Source organism: Haliotis asinina, chromosome 13 (genome assembly GCF_037392515.1).
Source record: "Haliotis asinina isolate JCU_RB_2024 chromosome 13, JCU_Hal_asi_v2, whole genome shotgun sequence".
NCBI lineage: Eukaryota > Metazoa > Mollusca > Gastropoda > Lepetellida > Haliotidae > Haliotis > Haliotis asinina.
In genome coordinates this window covers 24,199,249-24,223,689 of record NC_090292.1, presented here as the reverse complement: position 1 = coordinate 24,223,689, position 24,441 = coordinate 24,199,249, and the positions used below count along the sequence as shown (strand labels likewise).

The following is a 24,441-nucleotide window of genomic DNA, read 5'->3' as shown; positions in this document are numbered from 1 at the left end:
ACAGGAGAAGTTTGGAATGATCCAAGACAAAGCCTTAGACCTTCGTGATGGATAGAATCAAGTATTTTGAGGTTGCTCCACCATAGACAATGGTATTTAAGATGTGGCAGAAAGGTTAAGTGTGAGTCAAAGATGAGACCAAGGAACTTAGCTTCCTTGACAACTTTGATGGGTGCACCATTCAAAGATAAGTCAGGGTCTTTATGAGGTTTGTATTTTCTGCAGAAGTGAATGCAGTTGGTTTTAGATTGAGAAAATTTAAACCCGTTCTCAAGGCACCACTTATGAATTTTGTTGAGACAGATTTGCAACTGTCTCCCAATGGTTCGCATGTTTGTGCCACGACAGGAAATATTAAAGTCATCCACGAAAAGGGAACCGTTGATTGAATCTGTTAACACTTTTGAAAGACTATTTATTTAAATACTAAATAAAGTGACAGACAAAATGCTGCCCTGATCCTGATTGTAATGATCAGACAGGGTAGAACCCACGCGGACTTGAAATAGCCTGTCATTTAGAAAGTTGGATATAAATTGGGGCAAGCGGCCTCGCAATCCAAAGTCATGTAAGTCTCTTAAAACCCCATGTTTCCAGGTTGTGTCGTATGCTTTTTCTAAATCGAAAAATACTGACACTACATGTTGCTTATTAATGATGGCATTCTTCACAAACGATTCTAAACGCATAAATGATCAATAGTACTTCTGTTTTTACGGAAACCACATTGAATATCTGTTATTAAGTTATTCGTTTCCAAGTACCAAACAAGTCGATTATTTATCATGCGTTCCATGGTCTTGCAAACGCAGCTAGTTAATGAAATCGGCCTATAATTGGAAGGATCAGTGTGATCACGTCCAGGCTTAGGAATGGGCACAATTATAGCATCACGCCATGATGAAGGAAATTTCCAGACGTCCAAATACCATCGAAAATATGAAGAAGCGTCTCTAAAGATGATTCTGGTAAATGCTTCAGGAGTTGACAATGTATGTTATCAGCTTCTGAAGCAGTATCGTGAGCCTGGTCAAGAGCAGTATGGAGTTAATTAATCGACAATACTTCATTATAATCTTCACCATTATCGGAAGTAAAATTAATAGGTTTCCTGCTGATTTTGATACTTTTGAAATTGAGGTACATAGTTTGATGAAGAAGAATGTTTCGCCAGTGTTTCACCAAGTTTATTAGCAATATCGGATTTATTTGTCAGCAACTGGTTTTCGTCTTTAAGATTGTGAATGCTAGATCTAGAGCCCTTACCCTTGATCCTCTGGATCATATTCCATACTTTAGAAATTGGTGTACGTGCATTGATTTTAGAGACATAGGTTCGCCAAGATTGGCGTTTATTTTGCCTAAAGGTACGCCGTGCTTTTGCATTTAAAATTTTCAATTTGTTCAAGTTATGGACCATTGGATGGCGACGGAAATAATGCTCAGCTTTTCTCCGTGCCTTTCTGGTTTGTTTGCAGGTATCATTAAACCATGGTTGTCGAATGTGTTGATTTGTGGAGGACGTAGGAATACATTCATTGGCTATCTTCTTCAGTTCATCTGAAAATAATTGTACAGGGTCGGCGATGTCAAGAAATAGATCAGGTTTAAATGTACTAGAAGCAAGCAGTTGAAGTAAAGACCAGTTGGCCTTGGAAAAGTTCCATCTTGTAGTAGGAGGAACATCTGAAGGAGTCACAGTTTTCACAATAGTGGGGAAGTGGTCACTTCCACAGAGATCCTCGTGGACAGACCATTCAAATTCGTTTAATAATGCTGCATCTGTAATTGCTAAATCAATAGCAGAGTAAGTTCCTGTGCCTGGATGTAAATAGGTGTTTGAGCCATCATTAAGTATACATAAGCTATTATTAGAAATGAAATCTTCTATGAGTTTCGGCACCCGTGGCCTGCCACCTCCTCGTGGTGGGTGCTGGGTAACGCCAAGAGCTCGCCGACACCCCCGTTGTCGACCCGGGGGGATATTTGGTCCACCAACCCGTTTGCCGTGGGTTGCGGCCCTGTGTCGGTGGAGGACGGGAGTCTGGGGGTTGAGGGCACTGGGGGCCTGTAATCGTGTTCCCTTTGCCCAACATACCCCTTCGACCCTTACTTCACCTAGACGGGTGGTTGAATGGGCCCGGTTCAACCAATCGGCTGGTCATGCCAAGCCCTGTGTATGGACTATATATATGTTAATGCACAAATTTTAATTGGAATTGTTTGATTTTCGGACTTGGCCTTATTATTACAGTGACATTATTTGGATTTTGCAATATGATAATTTGTACTTGAATTTTGCCTAGAGTCTTATGCCCAGAAGGCGGTGGCTCATGGGCCAATATGGTGGATTAGTTATTCATAATCCTTCCGCTGGAGTATATCATCTGAGTATCCTTGGTGCTGCAAGTCGGAGACCCACTTGCGTTTAGCACTGTCCTTGTGATACTCCGTGGTGGGTGGGGAGCTCAGATGATGAAATCTAACTAACTAAACATGGCTCACGAAACCCCTCAAAAAAAGAGCAAACGTCAACTTGATACTGATCCTGTTGAAACTGACCACAGACTGCCCAACTCAATTGATTACTGGCCACGTTTTCTTGTTGTTGAGACTATTGACAAGACCCCTTTAAAGTTGAATCCTTTTGCCGTAGCTAAAGGTATACAAGGCATCGCTGGTGATGTTAAAAACATTAGGCGATTACGTTCCGGTGCCCTTCTGGTTGAGTGTGCAAAAAGACAGCAAGCCACCAATCTTATGAGCATAAAATCTTTTGTCGGCATTCCAGTTACGATCTCGGCTCACAAAACACTTAACACGAGCAAAGGAATTGTCAGGGACCGTGAACGTTTGTTTGCTGACATGTCAGAACTTGACATCGCCTCAGAGATGAAGGAGCAAGGTGTCCTTTTTGTCAAACGTTTTACAACCCGTAGAAATGATGCTACTGTCAACACAAACACATATTTGTTTTCTTTCTCTTCTCCAAATGTTCCAAAATCACTGAAAGCAGGATACTGTAACATCCAGGTTGAAATGTACATTCCAAACCTTCTTCGATGTTTCAAATGCCAAAAGTTCGGCCATGGGGTTAATAACTGCACATTGTCTGTTGTTTGTGCTCACTGTGGTGAAAAGACACATACAACAGAAGATTGTGACAGTAACGTTAAGAAATGTACAAACTGCACTGGTGCCCATTCATCCTTTTCTAAACAATGTCCTGTCTGGAAGTTTCACATGGAGATCAACAAACTAAAATTCACCCGAAACATTAGTTTTGCAGATGCCAAAAAACTGGTCCAAAGTTCTGAACCTAAAGAAAGCTATGCTTCTATAACTAAAACAACGTCAGAAGCAAGGATTACAAAATCAACCACAAGCTGTCAAACTGACTTGACGTGGATTACTTCAGAAGCTCCTCTGATTACTTCACCTACAATATCTACCCAAACGCCAGAGTCACATTCGTCCCAAATCCAATCAGTAGCATCCTCTGATCATGAGGCGTCTTCTCAGTCAACTCCAAAATCTTCGGAAACCGTTAAAACTAAACCTATAAGGCCAGATCCTTTGAAAAAACTAAGTGGCAGAGCCCCGAAAGGGTCACAAAACAAGATTCAGTTGTTTAATAAATATGGGTCACTTGAAGACATGGACGTTTCTGAAAACGTCCATTCTAGGGCACATAGCTTGTCGCCCTCCAAAAGAGTGCGGGGTAGATCCCCCATAAATCCCCCTAAAAGATAGTTTATTCCAATAATATTGTACAGTGGAACTGCAGAGGATTGAGGACTAATTTACATGAATTACAGCTATTAGTCCAAGATTTTACACCTTCAGCGATATGTCTCCAAGAGACATATTTAAAACAAACAGATACATTTGACCTTCGTCATTTTAATGCATATCATTCTTTTTCACCCCCGGGTGATAGGGCCACTGGAGGATCATCCATTCTAGTCAGACAAAACGTTATTCAAAGCCCTGTTTCACTAAATACTAATATGCAGGCTGTTGCTGTGAGAATTACTTTACATGTAGCATTTACGCTATGCTCTCTTTATATTTCGCCGTCTTCGACGTTTGCTAAAACCGATCTCCAAGCTCTATATGACCAGCTCCCGAAGCCCTGTATTATAATGGGAGATTTAAATGGGCACAACCCACTCTGGGGTAGTGTAACTACAAACACTAAAGGTAAATTGTTGGAGGACTTTTGTTCCGACAATGATTTATGTATTTATAATGATGGTTCCAACACATATTTACACCCTGGTACAGGGACTTATTCTGCTCTCGACTTGTCATTGACAAATTCCGAACTATTAAATGAATTCGAATGGTCAGTCCACAATGACCTGTGTGGAAGTGACCATTTTCCTACTATATTAAAAGCTGTAACTCCATCTGATGTTCCTCATCAAGGCGGAATTTTAAAAAGGCTAACTGGGCTTTATATGAAACACTGTGTGGTGAAAAACTTAAACCCGAACGTTTTATTGACGTTCCTGATGCTATCAAATGCTTTTCTGATGAACTGACTTCCATAGCTGATGAGTGTATACCAAAGTCCGCTGCAGTTCCACACATAAGAAAACCATGGTTCAACGATGAATGCAAGCAAGCTAGGAAGGCAAGGAAAAAAGCAGAACATTATTTCCGTCGCCATCCTATGGAGCATAATTTAAATAAATTTAAAATTTTAAATGCTAAAGCACGGCGTGCTTTTGGACGGGGCAGACGCCAGTCTTGGCAAAGTTATGTATCCAAAATAAATTCTCGGACACCAATGTCCAAGGTGTGGAAAATGGTCCAGAAAATCAAAGGTAAAGGTACTAAATCTACTGTCCATCATCTTAAACATGGAGATCAGTTGCTTGCTGATAAATCAGATATTGCTAATAAACTGGGTGAAACCCTTGCTGGACACTCTTCCTCTTCAAATTATGTACCTAAATTCCAGCAATATCAAAAACAACAAGAAAAGAAAACTATTAATTTCAATTCTGATAGTGGGGAAGATTGTGGTGAAACGTTTTCTATTCATGAACTCCATACTGCTCTTGATCAAGCTCATGACGCTGCTACAGGAGCTGATAACATACATTGACAACTCCTGAAGCACTTACCAGAATCCTGCCTAGAAACGCTTCTCAATATTTTTGATGATATTTGGACATCGGGTAGCTTTCCTGCGTCATGGCGTGACGCCATAGTAGTACCAATACCTAAACCTGGACGTGATCATACGGATCCGTCCAATTATCGACCTATTTCACTAGCTAGCTGTGTTTGCAAGACCATGGAACGCATGATAAATAATCGACTTGTTTGGTACTTGGAGACAAATGATCTTATCACAGATATACAGTGTGGTTTCCCTAAAAACAGAAGTACTGTCGATCACTTAGTGCGACTGGAGTCATTTGTTGAGGACGCACTAATTAATGGGCAGCGTGCTGTGTCTGTCTTTTTTGGTCTTGAGGAGGCGTGTGACGCAGCCTGGAAACATGGTATTTTGAAGGATTTCCATGACTTTGGTTTGCGAGGTCGTTTGCCTCAATTTATTGCCAACTTTTTAAACGACAGACAATTCCAGGTCCGTGTGGGTTCTGCCTTGTCTGATCATTACAATCAGGATCAGGGTGTTCCACAAGGCAGTATTTTGTCTGTCACTCTTTTTAGCATCAAGATCAACAGTTTATCAAAAGTTTTAAACGATTCAATTGATGGATCGCTTTTCGTGGATGATTTTAATATCTTGCCGAGGTAAAAATATGCATGCTATTGAACGGCAACTGCAGTTGTGTTTAAACAAAATAAATAAATGGTGTCTTGAAAACGGCTTCAAATTTTCGAAGTTTAAAAATAATTGTATACATTTTTGCAGAATATATAAGCCACATAAGGACCCTGAACTATCTCTAGATGGCACTCCCATCAAAGTTGTGAAGGAGGCCAAGTTCTTGGGATTAATTTTTGACTCGCATTTGACGTTTCTACCACATATCAAATCCCTCAAAACTAAATGCCTGAAGGCACTTGACTTGTTGAAAGTCGTTTCAAATTCTGAATGGGGAGGGGACCAAGCTACCCTCCTGCGGCTTTGTCGATCACTGATCCGGTCAAAACTTGATTATGGCTCCATTGTATACGGTGGAGCCTGTAAAAGCAACCTGAAACTTTTAGATTCTGTTCACCATCAAGGTCTAAGACTTTGTCTTGGCTCATTTCGAACTTCACCTGTTGACATCATGTACGTTGAGGTCGATGAGCCATCTCTTGAGCAGCGACGTATCAAATTGGCTTTGCAGTATGTAACAAAATTATATTCCAGTGGGTCAGACCCTGCATGTAGCTGTGTTTTCAGTCCTCTGTGTGAGGACTTATACAATATGAAATCTTCGCTTGTACCGCCTCTTGGTTTAAGAATTAAACCATTTCTTGCTGCTGCCGGCGTTGAGCTGGAGGGTGTGGCTCCTTCCCGTCTTCTTTCTTCTCCTCCTTGGCAGTTGGTTAGGCCCGCAGTGGACCTAACATTGACGAGGTTTAAAAAATCAGAAACTAATGAATTACAGTATAAACAAGAATATAATCAATTGAAACATAAATATAGCAGTTATAAATCCTTATTTACAGATGGATCCAAGGACGGTGGCGTAGTAGCTTGTGCCACTGTCATTGGATCCAGAACAATATCTTCTAGATTACCCGATAATAGTTCTATTTTTACCGCAGAGGCTAACGCCATATTAACAGCCCTTAAATATATTCAAAGACACCCTAAACGCAAACAATATATAATTTATTCCGACTCTCTTTCTTGCCTTCAGGCTATTAAAAATATTTCTTGTAAACGTCCACTTTTAATAGAAATTATTGAATTGTATAATGATCTTGCTACTGGCTAATACGACATCGTCTTCTGTTGGTTACCCAGTCATGTAGGGATCTCTGGTAACACATTGGCTGACCTTGCTGCTAAAGCAGCACTCAACAAATCTGTGACATCACTGCTTATTCCTTACAGTGATTACAAAGCCACGATTAGATGTTATATCCGTGATCTGATGCAGAAGAAGTGGGACACCCAAGTGGGTATGAATAAATTACATGATATAAAACCTTACATTGGTTATACCCACTTGGGTTGTCAGTCCAGATTTGAAGAGGTTATTCTACGACGATGTCGTATTGGACACACTCGATATACTCATGCGTACCTGTTAAAAGGTGAGGATCCTCCTTTCTGTATCCCTTGTGATGAGAGAGTTACAGTCAAGCATATTCTGCTTGACTGTGTTGAATTTTCCATCACAAGGGATATGTATTTTTCAGTTACAACAATGAAGGATCTTTTTAGCAGCGTTAGTTTTCATTTAATTCTTGGTTTTTTAAAAGAAATTGATTGTTTGACTGAACTTTGAGCAATATGTTTCTGTAAAAAGATGTATTTTAATAATTGGTAGTTTGGATTAGTAACTAGAATTGTTAGTGGCTGTACCCTCAAAGGGGGTTGAAGTATTGTAAAATTATTGTCCTCCTGAGAGGGTACGTAAGTCCAAAAACATTGATAGTAAATTTAAGTCTACCACTGTTTTTAATCGTAGTATTCCTGTTGTTTTAATTGTGGCTAGCATATTGTACACTCGCCAGCGGTTGAAGGGATGGTGTAAATCCAACTAGGGTCCATGCAGGTAGCAAAGGTACTGTAAGTCCCCATGGTCCTAGTATGGTGATCTACCTTCAGTTGTTGGCGATCTATAGCCTGATTTTATAGTGTATTGTCCAAATGATGATGTTATTTCTAACTTTCCATGCTAGTTTTAATTCCATTTGTGATATTATAGTTGTTTTACTGTCCGTCGTTGACAGGTTTTATAGTAGACATATAACTTGATTTTGATATAAGTTGTTCTCGTCACGATATGGCTGAGATATTGCCGATGTGACGTAAAATATTAACTCACTCTATGAGCTTCCCCTTAGTATTCGTCTGAGCACAAGCCCAAAGGCTGTTGTGTCCGTTTAAATCACCCGTAATAATGCAGGGCTTGGGGAGTTGGTTATAGAGATCTTGAAGTTCAGACTGTTGTATAGAAGCAGATGGTGGAAGGTACAGTGAACACAATGTAAATGCAATGTGCAAAGTTATACGGAGTGCTACAGCTTGAAGCGGAGTATTCAGATGGACAGGACTATGGATGATGCCATTTTTAAATAAGATGGTTGAACCTCCAGTCGCTTTATGCCCAGGAGGGGAAAAAACATTATAGGAAGTATAGCCTCTTACGTCAAATTTATCAGTGTTTTTGTAGTATGTCTCTTGTAAACAGATGGCCGATGGTTGAAAATCTTGAATTAAGAGTTGTAAATCATCTAAATTATTCCTAAGACCTCTACAATTCCACTGTATTACTTGATTGGTGGTCATTTAAGGTGGAGTTATGGGAGATCGCTCACGATCTTTTTTCTTTGGAGAATGACTCTGGGAGCGGGTGTTTTGAAGAGGGGACACGTCCATGTCCTCTAGCACCCCAAACTTGTTACACAGAAAAGTGGTGTTTTTCTGTGCTTTAGGAACACGATCAGATTGTGTTTTTTTCTTCGATTAATTAACATTTACCGTTAGTGTTCTTATCTCTGGAAACAGGAGTTGTCTGTGAAGCAGATGTCCTCTAACCGGGTTGAATCTGGATAGGTGGAGGCAGTAAAGTAGGAGCCGAAGAGTCAGTCCAAGTGTAGTCAGTCTGGCAACCAACGGAATTGCACGAAATGGCTCTAGAATCTGTGCTAGAAGTTAGAGTGGACGTGGAAACAGCAGCAGCGTATGATGGCCCTGGTGATTCTTGGGCAAGAACAAGTTTCTTTGCATCAAGGAAAGATATGTTACGTTCATGCTTGATGCGTGAAATTTTAGATTGTACCTTCCAAGTTGGACAGTCTTTGGATGAAGAAGGATGATTGCCAGAACAGTTTACACAAGAAGGAGATTTGTCACATACTGTGCTATTGTCACATTTCCCACCACATCTATGACAGGCAGCTCGGTTTCGGCAAGATTTTGAGCCATGTCCATATTTTTGACAAGAGTAGCATCTAAGGGGATTTGGTATAAAAGCATCTACCCTTTAATTGCAATAGCCTGCTTTGAGTGAATCCGGGTGTGTTGGGACACCAAAGGTAAACAAATACGTATTGGTGTTCGTGACTTCATTGTCTTTTCTGGATGTGAATCGCTTTACATCAGTTACTCCTTGTGAGTGAAGTTCTGAAACAATGTCATACACATTCATGTCTGATAGGCATCGTCCAACATCGCGTACAATGCCTTTACTGTTGTGTAAGGTGCTATGCGGTGAAATCTCAACAGGAACATTTGCCAGTGATTTGGAAGAGAGTAAAATTTGAGACTGGATCGGTTTCTTACATTCTATCAGTAGAAGTCCAGATCGAAGCTTTTTGACCTCCTTTACGTCTCCAGCTAAGCCTTCAATGCCCTTAGCAATGGCAAAGGGATTTAACTTGAGAGGACTACCATCGGGAGAAGACATAACGAGAAACCGTGCCCAATGATCAAGATTTTTTGGAAGTGTTATAACATCATCATCGGAAGTGCACGAATCATCCGATTCGTGTGAACGTTTTTTTTGTGGGGGTGCCATGGTTATATTGGATAGAATTCATCCTCCTAGCTCCTAACCCTCCACGGAGTGTCTACATGGACGATGCCTTATGTCTGTGGACCTCCAACAGACGACACCAAGGATACCCGGAGGGTATACTTAAGCAGGAATATATCTTAAAAGAGATATGTCCTACCAGATTGGCCCATGAGCCACAGCCTTCTGGCATAGGACTCTAGGCAATGTAAGTATATGACATGGTTAGAACATACAAAGTGAAAATATTCGAAAGTATTCTAAACTTTTCTCAGTTATCAAAATTAACGTCCATGCGCAGAGCATGGCGTGACAAGCCGATTGATAGAATCGGGCCGATGCTACCACCCGTCTAGGTGAAGTAAGGGCCAAAGTGGTGTGTTAGGCGAAAGGAACATGGTAGCAGGCTCCCATTGCCCTCAACCACCAGACTACCGTCCTCCACCGACACGGGACGCAACCCACGGCAAACAGGTTGCCCAATTCGGTCGCTCCTTGCGACCAGCAATGGGGTGCTATGGACCTAGCTGACCCGGGTCCACACGGGGATTTGAACAGCTCTTAGCGTTACCCAGCACCCACCTCGAGGAGGTGGCTGTTCACGGGTGCTGATGTAAAAATAGAACTATTGTTCTGGATCCAACGACACTAGCACAAGCCACTGTGCTACCATTCTTGGACCCATCTGTAAATAAGGATTTATAATTGCTATATATATGTTTCGATTGGTTATATTCGTGTTTATATTGTAATTCATTAATTTCTGATTTTTAAATGTGGTCAATGTCAGGTCCACTTGGGGCCTGACCAACTGCCAAGGAGGAGAAGAAATAAGACGGCTGACGACAAGAAATATTAAAATCATCCACAAATAACGACCCACCAATTGAATTGTTTAAAACTTTTGATAAACTATTTATCTTTACACTAAAAAGTGTCACTGACAAAATACTGCCTTGTGGAACACCCTGATCCTGGTTGTAATGATCAGACAGGGTAGAACCCACGCGGACTTGAAATTGTCTGTTATTTAAAAATGGCTTATGAATGCAGGCAAACGACCTCGCAAACCGAAATCATGTAAATCTCTCAAAATGCCATATTTCTAGGTTGTGTCATATATTTTCTCGAGATAAAAAAAGATAGACACAGCGTGTTTTTTATAAATCAGCGCATTTTTCACAAATGATTCCAAACGCACTAAGTGATCGACAGTACTTCTGTTTTTTAGGGAAACCAAATTGTATATCTGTTATGTGGTTATTTGTTTCCAAGTACCAAACAAGTCGATTATTTATCATGCGTTCAATGGTCTTGCAAACGCAGCTAGTTAATGAAACGATAATTGGATGGATCCGTATGATCACGTCCAGGTTTAGGTATTGGTACTACTATGGCATCACGCCATGAAGAAGGAAATTTCCCGGAAGTCCAAATATCATCAAAAATTGATAAGAGCGTCTCTAAACAGGATTGTGGCAAGTGCTTCAGAAGTTGATAATGTATGTTATCAGCTCCTGTAGCAGTATCATGAGCTTGATCAAGAGCAGCATGGAGTTCATGAATAGAAAAAGTTTCATTGTAATCTTCCCCATTATCAGAATTGAAATTAATAGTTTTCTTCTCTTGTTGTTTTTGACACTGCTGGAATTTAGGTATATAATTAGAAGAGGAAGAGTGTTTAGCGAGGGTTTTGCCCAGTTTATTTGCGATATCTGATTTATCCCTAAGTAATTGATCTCCATGTTTAAGATGATGGACAATTGATTTAGCACCTTTACCTTTGATTTTTTTACCATGTTCCATACTTTGGACATGCGTGTCCGAGAATTTATTTTAAATACATATTTTTTCCAAGATTGGCGTTTGTTCTGTTTAGAAATACGCCATGCTTTAGCATTTAAAATTTTATTTAAATTATAATGTTCTGCTTTTTTTCAGAAACGTCCATGTCTTCAAGAGACACATATTTATTAAAGAATTGAATTTTATTTTGTGACCCTTTAGGAGCTCTGCCACTTTGTTGTTTTGAAGCATCAGGCTTAGGCTTCGGTTTACTTTTAAGAGGTGGCTGACTATCAGCTGTCGATTGAGACTTTCAGTGTGACTGAGACGGTGATGATGATGATTTGTGATCGGAAGAAGACTATGATGAAGGAGATGCGGTCTTTTGTTTGGACTGAGCTGTGTCTGTCTGAGTAGACTGTTCTGAGATAGACTGTGGAAGATCAGGAGAGATAGACTGAGGAATATCTGAATTTACCCATGTCAGGTCAGTCTGACATGAGCTTGACGAAGTTAGTACTGGCATAGTTGTTCCTTTTGATCAGGTTTCAGATGTTTGGTTTTTTTGTGTGACAGAGGCGTAAGTTTCAGTGTGCTCAGTAGATTGTACAATCTTTCTTGCTTCAGCAAAACTGACGTTCCTGGAAATTTTGACTTTGTTAATTTCCATTTGCCTTTTCCAAATGGGACATTTTTTTCGAAAAGGATGAATGATTTCCTGAACAGTTTGCACATTTTTTTGTGAATAGTGTTACAATCTTCGGTTACATGTGTATTCTCAGCACATGTAACAGACAATGTGCAAGTATTAACACCATGTCCGTACTTTTGACACTTAAAGCAGCGCAGAGGATTTGGAATATATAAGTCAACATTCAGATTGCAGTAACCTGCTTTGATTGACTTTGGAGGTGTTGGAGCTGAAAATGAAAACAGATATGTGTTGGTCTGGACAGTCATCTTACTTTTCCGTGTTGTGAAACGTTTGACGAAAGATACTCCTTGATCTTTCATCTCGGACATTATATCAAGCTCAGTCATGTCTGCTAGAAGACGCTCACGGTCTCGAACTATACCTTTGTTTGTATTCAGTGTTCTGTGGGCAGAAACTAATACCGCGATTCCGGCAACCATATCAGTTGATAACAGGTTGGTAGCTTGTTGTTTTCTGCTACATTCAATCAGCAGTGAACCTGATCGCAAGCGTTTGATATCTTTTACCTCACCGGCAATGACAAAGATACGGCAGGCCTCCAGCTTACAGCACCAAGGAAACTGGGATGATATACTTCAGCAGAAACATTAAAAATATTAAGAGTTCCACCAGATTGGCCCACGAGCCACCGCCTTCTGGGCATAAGACTCTAGGCAAAGTTCATGTAATCAAAAATCAAGTCAAATAATATTCTAAGAACAAAGGGAGTGAGTGAGTGAGTGAGTTAATATTTAACGTCACATCGGCAATGTTTCAGCCATATCGTGATGAGAACATTTAATTCTGAAATGAAATATATGTATAGCGTAAAAAACCTGTCAACAAAGGACAGTAAAAACACTAGAACATCACAGATATAAATATAAAACCAGCATGAAAAGCTAAAACATTGTAATTAAAGAAGTCCATTACATGATAAAACACGAGCTATAGATCGTGAACAACCGAAGGTAGATCACCATACTGGGGACTATGGGGACTTACATTACCTTTGCTACCTGCATGGACCCTAGCTGGATTTACACCATCCCTTCAGCTGCTGGCGAGTGTACGAAATGCCAGCCGAATTTAAAATGACAAGAATGCTACAATTAAAAACATGGTAGAATTAAATTTATTATCAATGTTTTGGGACTCACGTATCCTCTCAGGAGGACCATAATTTTACACTACTTCAACCCCCTTTGAGGGTACAGCCACTAACAATACAAGTTACCAATCTAAGCTACCAGTATTTAAAATACATCCATTTACAGAACATAGTACTCAAAATTCAACCAAAAAATCAATTTCCCTTAAAAAACAAATAACTAAATGAGAGACAACAGTGGTAAAAAGATCCTTGATGGTTCTGACATTGAAATATCTATCCCTTGTGATTGAGAATTCACCACAGTCAAGCAGAATATGCTTGACCGTGACTCTCTCATCACAAGGGATACAAAATGGAGGATCCTCACCTTTTAACAGGTAGTTATGGGTAAATCTTGTATGGCCAATACGACATCATCGGAGTATGACCTCTTCAAATGTGGACTGACAACCCAAGTGGGTATAACCAATGTAAGGTCTTATCTCGTGTAATCTATTGATACCCACTTGAGTGTCCCACTTCCTCTGCATCAGATCACGGATATAAGATCTAATGGTGGCTTTGTAATCACTGTAAGGAATAAGAAGTGGTGTCACAGATTTGTTGAGTGCTGCTTTAGCAGCGAGGTCAGCCAATGTGTTCCCAGAGTGAGTGAGTGAGTTAAAATTTTACGTCACATCGGCAATATCTCAGCCATATCGTGACGAGAACATCTAATATCAAAATTAATTATATGTCTGCTATAAAACCTGTCAACGAAGGACAGTAAAACAACTAGAATATCACAAATGGAATTAAAACTAGCATGGAAAGTTAAAAACAACATCAGCATTAGGACAATACACTATAAAATCAGGCTATAGATCGCCAACAACTGAAGGTAGATCACCAAACTAGGGACCATGGGGACTTACAGTACCTTTGCTACCTGCATGGATTCTAGTTGGATTTACACCATCCCTTCAACCGCTGGCGAGTATACAAAATGCTAACCAAAATTAAAACAACAAGAATACTACGATTAAAAACCTGGTAGATTTAAATTTACATCGAATGTTTGTGGACTTACGTACCCTCTCAGGAGGACAATAATTTTACAATACTTCAACCCCCTTTGAGGGTACAGCCACTAACAATTCTAGTTCCTAACCTAAACTACCAATCATTAAAATACATTTATATACAGAACATATTTATCAAAATTCAATTAAGAAATCAATTTCCTTTAAAAAAACCAATAATTAAATGAGCGCTGACTGTGTTAAAAAGATCCTTAACAGTTTTACAGTAAAATACTTATCCCTTATGATGGAGAATTCAACACAGTCAAGCAGGATATGCTTGACCGTGACTCTCTCATCACAAGGGATACAAAACGGAGGATCCTCACCTTTTAAAAGGTATGCATGAGTGTATCTTGTATGGCCAATACGACAACGTCGCAAAATGACTTCTTCAAATCTGGACTGACAACCCAAGTATGTATAAACAATGTAGGGTTTTATTTCATGTAGTTTATTTATACCTACTTGGGTGTCCCACTTCTTCTGCATCAGATCACGAGTGTAAGCTTTAATGCTAGCTCTGTAGTCAGAATAAGGAATAAGAAGTGGTGTCACAGATTTGTTGAGTGCTGCCTTAGCAGCAAGATCAGCCATTGCGTTACCAGAAATGCCAACGTGGCTGGGTAACCAACAGAAGACGATGTCGTACTGGCCAGTTGCAAGATCATTATACAATTCAATAATTTCAATTAAAAGTGGATGTTTACAAGAAAGAGAGTCGGAATAGATTATATATTGTTTATGTTTATGGCGTCTTTGAATATGTTTAAGAGCTGTTAATATGACGTTAGCTTCAGCTGTAAAAATAGAACTATTATCGGGTAATCTAGAAGATATTGTTCTGGATCCAATGACAGTGGCACAAGCTACTACGCCACCGTCCTTGGACCCATCTGTAAATAAGGATTTATAACTGCTATATTTATGTTTCATTTGATAATATTCCTGTTTATGTTGTAATTCATTAGTTTCTGATTTTTTAAATGATGTTAATGTTAGGTCCACTTGGGGCCTAACCATCTGCCAAGAAGGAGAAGAAAGAAGACGAGAGGGAGCTATGCTTTCCAGCTGAATGCCGGCTGAAGAAAGAAATGGCTTAATTCTATGTCCTAGAGGTGGAACCAGAGAAGATTTCTCGTTGTATAAATCTTCATAAAGGGGATTGAAGACACAATCAAATGCAGGGTTAGATTCATTAGAGTACAATTTCAATTTAGTAATGTACTGCAAAGCTAATTTTATACGGCGCTGCTCAAGAGATGGTTCATCAGCCTCAACGTAGAGACTGTCAACAGGTGATGTTCTAAAAGACCCAAGACAAAGTCTTAGACCTTGGTGATGGGCAGAATCAAGAAGTATCAGGTAGCTTTTGCAAGCACCACCATATACGATGGAGCCATAATCGAGTGTTGAACGGACAAGTGATCGCTATAAATGTAGGAGAGTTGCTTGATCACCTCCCCATTTTGAGTTGGATACCACTTTTAGTAAATCGAGTGCCTTTAAGCATTTTGTTTTTAGTGATTTGATATGCGGCAAAAAGGGTAAGTGGGAATCGAAAATTAGACCCAAGAACTTGGCCTCATTTACAACTTTGATGGGAGAACCATTTAAAAATAGTTCTGGGTCCTTATGCGGCTTATATTTTCTACAAAAGCGTATACAATTAGTTTTTTATTTAGAAAATTTAAAGCCGTTTTCACGACACCATTTATTTATTATGTTTAAACACAACTGCAATTGTCTCTCAATAGTATGCATATTTTTAACTCGACAAGAAATATTAAAATCATCCACAAAAAGTGATCCATCGATTGAATCATTTAAAACCTTGGATAAACTGTTTGTCTTGATACTAAAAAGTGTTACAGACAAAATACTGCCTTGTGGGACACCCTGATCCTGATTATAATGATCAGACAGGGTTGAGCCCACTCGGACTTGGAATTGTCTGTTATTTAAATACTTGGCTATAAATTCAGGCCAACGTCTTGCCTGTCTTTTAAAAACTGTGATATGAAAAGAGGTAAACGACCCCTTAAACCGAAGTCATGTAAATCCTTCAAAATGCCATGCTTCCAGGTGGTATCGTAAGCTTTCTCGAGATCAAAGAAAATCGATACTGCGTGTTGTTTATTTACTAGAACATTTTTAACAAAGGATTCTAGGCGTACCAGACAATCAATGGTACTACGATTTTTCCGGAAACCACATTGAATATTTGTGATAAGGTTATTGGTTTCAAGATGCCAAACTAATCTATTATTCACCATTCGTTCCATGGTTTTACAGACACAGCTAGTGAGAGATATTGGTCTGTAATTTGACGGATCTGTATGATCCCGGCCAGGCTTTGGTATTGGGACCACAATGGCATTACCCCAGGAAGGTGGGAAATTCCCTGATGTCCATAATTCGGGCAAATGCTTCAGGAGCTGATAGTGGATATCATCAGCCCCTGTTGCTGTATCATGCGCTTGCTCAAGGGCGGTATGTAGCTCATGTATTGAAAATAATTCATTATAATCATCACCATTGTCTGAGTTAAAATTTAATCTTTCTTCTCCTGTTGTTTCTGAAACTTTTGAAACTCAGGGACATAATTGGAAGAGGATGAATGCTTGGCGAGAGTTTCACCAAGTCTATTTCCAATGTCAGTTTTGTTAGTTAATAAATTATTACCATCCTTTAGGTGATTTCGAACCTTTGCCCTTTATTCTTTGGATCATGTTCCACACCTTTGTCATTGGCGTGCGTAAATTTATTTTACTAACGTAATTTCTCCACGACTGAATGTTGTTTGAATGCCCGTCTAGCTTTGGCATTTAAAATTTTTACTTTATCTAGATTATGTACAGTGGGGTGTCGGCGAAAATACGTTTCAGCTTTCCTTCTACACTTTCTTGCCTGTTTACATTCATTATTGAACCACGGTTTACGAATGTGAGGAACTGCAGAGGACTTAGGAACAGACTGGTCAGCAATTTCATTTAACTGAGCAGAAAACTACTCTATCGGGTCTGATATATAGATACAATTTTCTGGTATTAATTTTTTCCATACACAATGCTTCATATAAAGACCAATTGGCCTTCTTAAAATTCCACCGTGATAAAGGTGGGTCATCGTCAGGTTTGATAGCTTTTAGGACAGTTGGGAAGTGGTCACTTCCACAAAGGTCGTCATGAACAGACCAGTCAAATTCGTTGTAAATATTCGAATCAGCAAGAGACAGATCAAGTATAGAATAGGTTCCAGTTCCAGGATGTAAATAGGTGTATGATTCGTCATTAAAAACACACAAGCTATTATCACATATAAAATCCTCAATAACCTTGCCTTTATTGCTTGTACTTGTACTTCCCCACAGAGGGTTGTGCGCATTCAAATCGCCCATGATAATATAGGGCTTTGGTAACTGATCATATAGATTCTGAAGATCAGTTTGTCGAAGAGCAAACGAGGGTGGAATGTACAAAGAGTGACCGCAATGTGCAAGCTGAGGCGAATAGCTACGGCATGGAGATTTGTATTCAGGTGAACAGCGCTATGAATGATATTCTGTCTAACTAATATAGTTGAACCTCCAGTCGCTTTATCCCCAGGAGGAGAAAATGAATGATGAGAACAATACTGCCTTAAATCAAATGCATCGGTATGTTTGAGATACGTCTCTTGGAGACATAGTGCTGACGGTTTAAAGTCTTGAACCAACAACTGTACTTCATTTAAGTTATTTTTAAGTCCTCTGCAATTCCATTGTAATAGATTAGGTGAATAACCCATTGTGGTTTAAATATCTAAGGAGCAGTAACAGGAGATACTGCTCTCTCTTTCTTTTTCGGTGAGTGACCACTTGGATGGCCACCAGGGCTCACATGGGTGGATACTTCAGTATCCATATCTTCAAGCAATCCGTATTTATTGTGAAGTAGCACAGTGTCTTTTACTGCCTTCGGCACTCTATCTGACTGACTCTGCTTTTTCTTAATATCTACTTTGGCACACTTTGACATTTTGATTTGATGGGATTCTGTTTGTGTAGATGATGTTGTTCATGTTGGTTTTAACGATGGCTGTTTTGAATCTGAGGCTGCTTTTTGAATCAGTACTGTTTCGGAAAGGGATGTTGGATGGTCCGATGTTACCCGTGGCGAAGTTAAATCAGTTTGACACGGAACAGACGTGGTCACTTTTTTGGCTGCTGAAGCATAAGATCTCGGTTCAGCATTTTCATGTATAAGTAGTCGTGTTTGTTGTCTGGCATCAGAGTAACTGATTCGTTTCTCATATTTCAGTTTCTGCACACTGGCCTCATATTTCCAAATGGGACAGTCTTTTGATGATGCCATGTGATCGCCTTTGCAATGTAAGCACTTAATGGTGTTAGTGCACATCTTCCCATCATGATCAGATTCTCCACATCTGAAAAAAGTCAGTTTATTCTTACAAGAATTTTGCCCATGACCAAACTTCTGGCAATTGAAACAACGTGTAGGGCGTGGAATAAAAAGATCCACAGGCATAGAGAAACATCCAACCTTAATAGAACTTGGCAGTACTGGCGTGTCAAAAGTCAAAAGGTATGTATTTGACGGGTACACACGGTCATCTTTACGATAAGTAAACCGTTTGGCATCAATGACACCTTGACTTGTAAGCTCTGATACGATTCCTTCAATAGATTCATCAGCAAGGCTTCGGTCTCTATCATGGATAAGACCCTTAGAGAAATTAAGGGTTTTATGTGCAGAACAGGTAATTGAAATGTCTGCTAATTTGGTTGAAGTCATAAGATTAACAACATGTGATTTCCTCGCACATTCAACCAAAAGACCTCCAGAGCGTAATTTTGTAACATCTTTCAAGACACCAGATTTACCTTGTAGACCCTTTTCCAAAAGTAATGGTGAGTAGGAAGAAAGGGCACGCTCACCCTTTGCTTCCAGCATAAGAAAGCGTGGCCAAGTATCCCTTTCAGAATACAATAATATGGTAACGATTTCATCTTCATCAGAATCAAGATCAGAATCGGATTCTGAAAGTTGACGTTTTGGTTTTTTTGGATTGTGTTTACCCATGTTGAAATGTATATTGGTTCAGCAAACCTAATCCCTGCCCGCCATGGAGCACCAACAAGGGCGATGTCATACGGACTTCCAGCAAACTGACACCAAAGGGTTACAGGAATGGTATACTCCAGTTATTCCAGAGGAATAACCAGATTGGCCCATGAGCCACCGCCTTCTGGCACAGGACTCTAGGCAATATAATATCAGGAATAATTGTAATTTCAAAAAGCCAAGACCAAATAATATATCAAATTTGTGCAATAATAAATCACTATGCACAGGGCCTGGCATGACCAGCTGATTGGTAGAACCGGGCCCATTCTACCACCCGTCTAGGCGAAGTCAGGGCCAAAGTGGTGTGTTGGGCAAGAGGAACGCGGTTCCAGGAACCTATTGCCCTCAACCACCAGGATCCCCTCCTCCACCGACACAGGGCCGCAACCCACGGCAAACGGGTTGGTGGACCAAATATCCCCCCGGGTCCACAGCAGGGCTGTTGGTGAGCTCTTGGCGTTACCCAGCACCCACCACGAGGAGGTGGCTCGCCACAGGTGCCATGAACAAAGGGAGCCAAGACTAAAATGTAAACAATTCCAAATCAAATTCTGTGCAATGACATAAAATCCATGTACAAGGCTTGGCATAAAATCGATGTACAGGGCTTGGCATGACCAGCCGATTGGTTGAACCGGGCCCATTCAACCACCCGTCTAGGTGACGACAGGGCCGAAGTGGTGTGTTGAACAATAGGAACACTGGTCCTGATCCGATTGCCCTCAACCACCAGGGTCTCAATAATCAAAAAACGTGGCCAGTGATCAATTTGTATAGAGGGTCGATGTTGATCATCGTTTTCCAGTTGACGTTTTGTTTTTTTGTTAGGGGTTTGGTAATCCATGCTTATTGGTATAATGGTTCGTCATCCAAGCTCCCCACCCGCCACTGTGTATCACAAGGACAATGCTAAAGCAAGCAGGCCTCCAGCTTACAGCACCAAGGATACTCAGATGATATACTCCAGCAGAAATATTAAAAATATTAAAAGTCCCACCAGATTGGCCCATGAGCCACCGCCTTCTGGGCATAAGACTCTATGCAAAGTTCATGTAATCAAAAATCAAGTCAAATAATATTCTAAGAACAAAGGGAGCCAAGACTAAAATGTAAACAATTCCAAATTTATCTGTTTGTTTTAAATATGTTTCTGGGAGACATAACGCTGAAGGTGTAAAGTCTTGGACTAATAGCTGTAATTCATGTAAATTAGTCTTCAACCCTCTGTAGTTCCACTGCACAATATTATTTGAATAAACTACCGCTTGGGGGATTTATTGGGGATATACCCCGCACTCTTTTGGAGGGCGACAAGCTATGTGCCCTAGAATGGACGTTTTCAGAAACGTCCATGTCTTCAAGAGACCCGTATTTATTAAACAGTTGTATTATAGTTTGTGACCCATTAGGAGCTCTGCCACTTTGTTGTTTTGAAGCATCATGCTTTGGCTTCTGTTTACTTTTCACCATTTGGTCACTATCAGCTGTCAATTGTGACTTTGAGTATGACTGAGATGATGATGTGTGATCAGAAGACGACTTTGAGGTACAAGGAAGTGATTCTTCTGTCTGTGATGATATAGCAGAGTGCAAAAACTGTGGAGAATCGCAATTTACCCACGTCAAGGTAGTTTGGCAGCCTGTGGTTGATGTTGTTTTAGAGCTAGCCCCCGATGATGTTTTTGCGACTGCAGTATAACTTTCTGGAAGATCAGAACTCTTTACCAGTTTTTTGGCCTCAGGAAAAGAGATATTTTGAGTGAATTTTATGTTATTGATCTCTATTTGCTCTTTCCAGATTGGACACTGTTTAGAAAATGAAGAATGATCGCCTGAGCAATTGGTGCATTTTTTATAATCACTGTCACAATCTTCTGTTGTGTGTGTCTTCTCACCACAGTGAGCACACACAACAGACAATGTGCAGGTATTTACACCGTGTCCATATTTCTGGCATTTGAAAGATTTGAGCGGGTTGGGGATGTAGGTATCAACTGGAATATTACAATAGGCTGCCTTCACTGATTTGGGAGCATTAGGACATGAAAAAGTAAACAGATACGTATTTGTCGTGATGGTTTCGTTGTTTCTCCGAGTTGAAAAGCGCTTGACATAGAGCATACCTTGTTGCTACATTTCAGATCCTATATCAAGTTCCGACATATCATCAAACAATCGATCCCCATCTCTCATGATACCTTTGCTTGTGTTCAAGGTTTTATGCGGAGAGACCGTGACCGGAATGCCCACGAAAGATTTGATGTTCATAAGGTTGGTTGATTGTTGTCTTTTTCAATTCAATTAACAGCGCACCCGAACGTAAGTGTCTGATGTTCTTTACGTCCCCAGCAATACCTTGAATACCCTTAGATACTGCGAAAGGGTTCATTTTTAATGGTGTCTTGTCCGGAGTCTCAAGAAAACGTGGCCAGTACTCAATTGATATAGACGGTCAGTGGTCAGTATCAACAGGATCAATTTCAAGTGGACGTTTTGTTTATCTGGGGGTTATGTCATAAGCCATGGTTAGTCTAATTTGGTTCATCATCCGAGCTGCCCACCCACCACTGTGTATCACAAGGACAATGCTAAAGAAAGCGGGCCTCCAGCTTGCAGCACCAAGGATGCCCGGATGATATACTTCAGTAGAAGAATTATAACTAATTAGTCTACCAGATTGGCCCATGAGCCATTGCCTTCTGGCACAAAACTCTAGACAAAGTTCACATCATCATAATTTGTATATTTCACAATCAAAAAAGTTACACATCAACAGTAGTGCCAAGAGCAAAATTCACAACAATTCCAAATCAAATTTACATACATAGTCCATGCACAGAGCTTGGCATGACCAGCCGATTGGTTGAATCGGGCCCATTCAACCACCCGTTTGGTGAAGTTAGGGCCGTAGTGGTGTTTCGGGCAAATGGAATGCAGTTAAAAGCCCAACTGCTCTCAACCACCAGGATGCTGTCCTCCACCTAAATGGGACGCAACCCACCGCAAAGAGGTTGCCCAATTTAGTCAAGTCAAATATTTTTTTTTTATTCCGTACGTAGGCCACAGGCCCATATACAATATACACGCAATTGTTAAAAATATAAGTTAAATATTACAGGGTATACATATCAATGGTACATGTGGATTGTATTAACAGATTCTTGTCACTATAAATATAACATTGTGATATAAACATATATACACACAAATGTAAATATATGGTTAAAATGTACGAACCGGTGGTTTGAAGAAAAATTATTGAAGTTTGATTGTCCTGCTTTTATAAGCATGATAGATATATTTACATAAATTTCTTAAAGTTGTTTCATTGTTCGTTGATAACAGAGACTTAAATTTATAGTAGTTTGGTTGTTTCTGATATATACATGGCAAGTATTTTAATCTTAGTGCGTTATATTCAGTACATATAAAGATGAAATGGTACTCGTCTTCTACACCTAGATTACACAGAGGGCAACTACGTTCAGCAACCTCGACATTCAACCATCTACCTTCATTATACTTTAGCCTTAATAATCCACATCGGAATTTGGTCAAAATATTTCGAAACTTTTTGTCCAATATACATGATAAATATTTTTCTGGAGTTAACAGACTTTTAAACTCACGGTACATATGGTATCGTGAACTGTTATTCAATGTACTGTTCCATGATTGAAAAAAATATATTGACTGCAACAGTCTTGAATGTACTTAAAAATAAAGCTGCGTCACCAACTGTCTGGGACATCCAGACGTAACCAAACCCATGTGCAAAAAGTATTTCTCTTATGTAAGAAGCATATGTCTTGTAGCCACAGTTATCGTAATACACTTGCATTTTGTACACTTTCAAGGGGATTCTATCTTCATGCATATGAATAACCTTTACCCAATATTTCAAAGTTTTACACAATGCGTTTATATAGAGAGGATATCTTCCACATTCGCCATATACAATAGCAGTAGGTGTTTGAGGGCTGACATTCAAGAAACGTTTGCAGGCTATTAAATGGACCTTTTCTATTTCATAAAATCTATGCATTCCCCAGATTTCTGCTCCGTACAGTAATATCGGCTGTATCTGGGCATCAAAAATTTTGAAGTACACACTGGGGTCTATTATTCCAATTCCATTTAAATTACTTATTACTTCCATTAAGGCCCGCTTGCCCCTCAATGCTAAATCAGTGATGCAATTTCTCATCTTGAATGTTGACGAAAATACAACTCCCAGATATTTATAAGTACTTAATGTTGTTATTGGCTGGCCATTTAAAAACCACTTTTCATTCCTTGCTAAGCGCCCTCCCCTTCTAAAAACAACTATATTTGTCTTGTCTAAATTTACCTCTAGACTTGAATATTCAGAGTAATTGTGCAGTATATTAAGTTGATTCTGTAAGCCTGTAATTGTATCAGATATAAGAACAACATCATCTGCAAACATAAGTAACATTATTCCTAATAGGTCGGGAAATAACTGCACTCCATATTTGCCATATCTAGATATGTCATCTGATAATCCATTAATGAAAAAGGAAAACAATACGGGGCTAAGAACACAACCTTGCTTTAAACCAATTGGACAATCAAAATATTCAGTATACCCATTATAACCTCTAACACAGGCTGTTACTGAACTATATATACTCATGATAGCAGATAGCATTTTCCCCTGAAGACCAGATTTGAATAAGCACTTGTATAACTTAGGACGGTCAATTGAGTCAAAGGCTTTTCTAAAATCAATAAAAGCAACATATAACTTTTTCCTTTTCTTAATTAGACATTTTTCTATAACACCATGTAAAGTAAAAATATGATCAATCGTAGAGTACCCTTGTCTAAAACCAGCTTGTGTTTCGGGAATTTTACTCCTTATATTTGCCCAGGTTCTGATGCAGACATTTAAAATGGACGTATATAATTTACTTAACATGCACAGTATTGAAATCCCTCTGTAATTATCTGGGTTTTTGCGATCGCC

General features: G+C 39.6%; 1 pseudogene; it reads right to left on the bottom strand.

Moving 5' to 3' along the window:
* Window positions 1–22,706: 22,706 nt before the first annotated feature.
* On the bottom strand, window positions 22,707–23,701 carry LOC137259451 (uncharacterized; annotated as a pseudogene).
* Window positions 23,702–24,441: the final 740 nt, after the last annotated feature.